Raw genomic sequence first — 4406 nt, 5'->3', positions numbered from 1 at the left:
AGGTTGCTGTGAGCTAGGCTGACGCCACAGCACTCACTCTAGCCCAGGCAAAAGAGTGAGACTCTGTCCCAAAAAAAAAAGAGAAAACAAAATTTTACTCTTATATTAGGATATTATTAATATTACAGGTACTTTTAATAAAACTTTATAAACAAATCTATTTAATCTTAATCAGTTTAATCTTAAGGTAAGATTTCTATAAGCCTTTTATGATTTTTACCATTTTTTAATCAAAGACCGTATCTTACTTTTCTTGATATAATTTGTATATAGAATTGTTTTTCTTATATCTAGTAGTTTTAATCACATGCATTAACCATAATGTTAATTCTTAGTAACTCTCATTTTTAGTGGAAAACCTAGGAGGTAAGCAATTTTAATTATGTATCAGATATAGAGCCCAAGACGAAAGACAATGTCTGCAGTATTTAATCTTTATTAGCAGAGCTGGGCCAGGAAAAACAGGTGGTGTTTTTTTCTAGGCCTCACCATAGCCTAAAGGCTCGAATTTAAAGTCTTAAGCTTACAGACAAGTTAAGCAAGTATTAAAAATATCACAGAAGCAACACTTTTATGGCCTTAACTGTTTAGTTGAGATAGTGTAAACCTACTTGACCAGTATGTTCAGAAGAGTGTCTAAATTAAATTTTGAGATATTCTCATTATATTTTACCAATAATTTTAAAACTATTTTTATTTGTCAAAGATTTCTAAAGCCATGCGAACTGGCAAGCATTTGGGCTAGCTCTTTAAATTTATGAGTACTCACTTATAAGCCAATTTGGTGCCTTAGACAATAGACAATGACATACACATAAGCACACATAAAGACGTGCACACATGTATACAGGACCTTACAGCCTAATTTTAACACTCAAGCCATGAGACGAGCAAAACTCACTAGTCCAATATCTAGCATCCAAAGATTTCTCCACACACACCCCTCTCTCACACACACACCTCCCTCTCTCTCACACACACCTTCTCTCTCTCACACACACACACACCCGCCTGTCTCACACACACCTCCCTCTCCAATGCATTCAAAGCATGCAGCCGGCAAACGGAACAAGTCAAATCCCACTTGTTCCACACGGCCCAAACCCTCAGCTAGCCACAGAGAAAACACGGTATTAATTGACATCTTAAAACCGCGGTTCCCAAACTTTTTGGCACCAGGGACTGGTTTCATGTAAGACCATGCCTCCACGGAGCGGGAAGGGGGCAGATATGGCCTTGAGATGATTGATATGCGTTTGCAAGCATTGTTTCTTCTTGGTCTCTGTGCAGTCAAACCTCTGTGCCAACGAAAATCTGTTTTGCAGCCACTGCCCTGCGCCAGCACCACCGCCTCAGCTCCACCCCAGATCATCGGGCACCAGACTCAGCAGAAGCACGCAGCCCCAATCCCCGCCAGCCGGCAGTCGTGCTCCTACCAGAATCCAGCGCCCCCGCGGCGACGCTGATTGGCTTCTCCAGAAACCCAACACCCAATGGGAGTGAGAACTGGGGGTCGCGTCATGAGTATCCAGGAGCGAAATCCCGACAGATTGTGAGAGGAAAAAGGTGAAACTCTGGGGCAGTGGGAAATCTTCCGTGGTTTCCCAATCTCAGACCACACCCTCGGGGCCTGAGACTCTGAGAGCTGCTCACGCCCGTGGATCTGGGACTTTGTCCAGACCCGTCTCCTTCCACACCGAGCACCCGTTGATACATCCTGCAGCGGTCCTCAACCTTTTTGGCACCGGGGAGGGCTTTCATGGAAGACAATGTTTCCACAGACCGGGGTGGGGGCGGGGGGAAGACTAGATTCTCAAAAGGAGCCGGCAACCCGGATCCCTCGCACGTGCTGTTTACAGTAGGGTTTTCGCTCCTATGAGAATCTAATGCTCTCGTGATGCAACAGGAGGCGGAGCTTAGGCGCAGCAGCTGTAAACACAGATGAAGTTTGGCTTGCTCGCCCGCCCTCTCCTCCTGCTGTGCGGGGCTCTTAACCAGCACTGGTCCCGCCCCGGGCTTGGGGACCACAGACAGAGTCTATCTGAATCCTGGCCCAGGAGCTGTCTAAATCAGTGGTTCTCAAATGTTTTGGTTTCAGGATCTCTACGTGCTCTTAGGAATCAGTGAGGATCCCAAAGGTAATTTCGTTTATGCGGGTTATATTTATTAATATCTGCCATTTTGAAAATTAAAGCTGTTTTTGAAAATATTTAATTCATTTAGAATATTAATAACAGATTGTGTGCTAGCAGAAATGATGTTTTGATGAGAATTAACTATTTTCCAAAATGAAACAGTATAATGAAAAGAGTAGATCTTTCTGTATTTACATTTTTGTAAGTCCTTTTCTTGTCTGTCTCATTAGGAGACCACTGGATTTTCATATCTGTTTCTGCATTTAGCATTTTATTTTGGCTGGAGTATATGAAAAAAAAAATCCAGCCTCACACAAATATGTAGGTGGAATATTTTTTGTAACATTTTTCAGAGAATTGTGGATATTCATCTTCAATACTACACTAAAAGGACACAGGCGTTAGCTTCTTAAAGGTTATTTGCAGTGTCGAACCTGAAACTCTATCACTGAATATTTAATATTGTTTCATTAAAATCCACAGGTTTATTTTGCACATTGAATGGATCTTGTACTAACACATGTGTAGCAGCCAAAGGAAAACTTCCCCTTCGCCCTCTGAAGGTTTGCTGAAAAATCAATTCACAAAAGGAAAATTATTAGGAGAAATAGCATACAAATTTATTAATGTGCATGGGGAGAAAATCACAGAGTGATTACCCCACTGTGCGATGCGGTACAGATGGTTTTATACCCCTCTTCTTAGGGGAAAGGGAGATGGGAAAGTGTGGCATGGTAAATGATTTTTAGGGGAATTTAATGGGTTTGAAGAACATACAATGGCCTGGGACAAAGTCTGTTGGGCCCACAGAGCAGACAATGGTTTGTGATAAAAGTCTGTCCAAGTGTGTTGACAGACTTGAGTCTTTCTTCCTGAGATATGAGTTCAGTTAATAAAAACTCAGAAAAAGGACCAGAGGTAATTGTTTTCTTCTTTGGTTTGGTGGGTCTGGACTTCAGGCAGATAGAGGAACTTCAGAGAGTAACTTCATCCTGTGCGTTGGGAGAGGCAGAAGATTGCGAAAAGGGAGGACAAGGTCAGAAAGACCTTGACGCTTCTTCTTCAATTCAGCATGTCAAAGTGCCATATTGGTTTGGGGTATTGGTTTCTGAGCCCCACCCAACCTGAGCTCTTCTTCCTCCACATCACAGCGGCGACCACAGCTCCAAGGAGAACCAGACCAGCAACGATGCCCACCACGGGGACTCTGGGCTGGGAAGGCGGCTCTGGGAAAGGATGAGAAGGTGGGGGGCCTGACCCCAGGCTCAGCCCTGACCCTGCTGAAGGGCTCCAGAAGGGCCCCTGTTTTCCCTGAGAAGAGATGTGACCCCCCCGACCCCTTACCCCATCTCAGGAGCTCATGCTACACATGGCAGGTGTATCTCTGCTCCTCTCCAGAAGGCACCACCACAGCCGCCCACTTCTGGAAGGTTCCATCCCCTGCAGGCCTGGTCTCCACAAGCTCTGTGTCCTGGGTCTGGTCTTCCCAATCCCACTGCTAGGTCAGTGTGATCTCTGCAGGGTAGAAGCCTAGGGCCCAGCACCTAGGTGACGTCCCCTTCAGGGCTGGGGTGACCACATGTGGGTCACATATGTCTTTGGGGGATCTGAGGGAAGAGTCAGGAAATGCATTACCTCCTACGGGCCCTGAAGCAGCTCTCGTGTGACATCCTGAGGAGGGACAGGACACTTGGAGTTGGGGTCGGGGGTGTAAAACCCAGACACTAGCCTGGACTTTGGTATCAAGGATAATGTTTCTGATCCTTGGAAAGTTCTAGAATTAGGGTAAGATAGCCCAAGTTAAGAGGCTTTAGGTCTCTGAGAGGAACTTCGGGTTCTGACCTGGGTGAAGGCTGAGAGACACAGAAAAGCTGGAGTCCGGCCTCCAATGACATTGGGTGTGGGGCAGAGAAGAAAGCCGCAAAGAAAAGAGAGAAGAGCTTTTGGCCCGAGAGGAACCTGCCTGTGACTCTTTAGACTCCACGAGGAAGACACAGGACCCCAGAGAGGGTGTGTGGTGCCTTCTTCTGTGTTCCTTAATGGGTCTTGGAGTCATTAGAAGTCCTCTCTTAATCTTCTCATGTGTTACCAAAGGAGGGAGGATGAGAAGTGGAAGGAAATCGAGGAATAATTCTTGGAGGAGCCAACTGAGATACTTTTAAGCTTTCCAAAAAGTCCAGTGACTTTTACATTTTTTTTCCTTCAGCAAAAATTATACCAACAGGAAAGGAACGGAGGGACCAGTCACATAATTAAAAAGAGACTTCAGTC

This window comes from Propithecus coquereli, unplaced genomic scaffold, assembly GCF_000956105.1.
Source record: "Propithecus coquereli isolate 6110/MARCELLA unplaced genomic scaffold, Pcoq_1.0 Scaffold656, whole genome shotgun sequence".
NCBI classification, from domain to species: domain Eukaryota; kingdom Metazoa; phylum Chordata; class Mammalia; order Primates; family Indriidae; genus Propithecus; species Propithecus coquereli.
The sequence above is the reverse complement of the archived record's forward strand: the minus strand, read 5'-3'. Positions refer to the sequence as shown.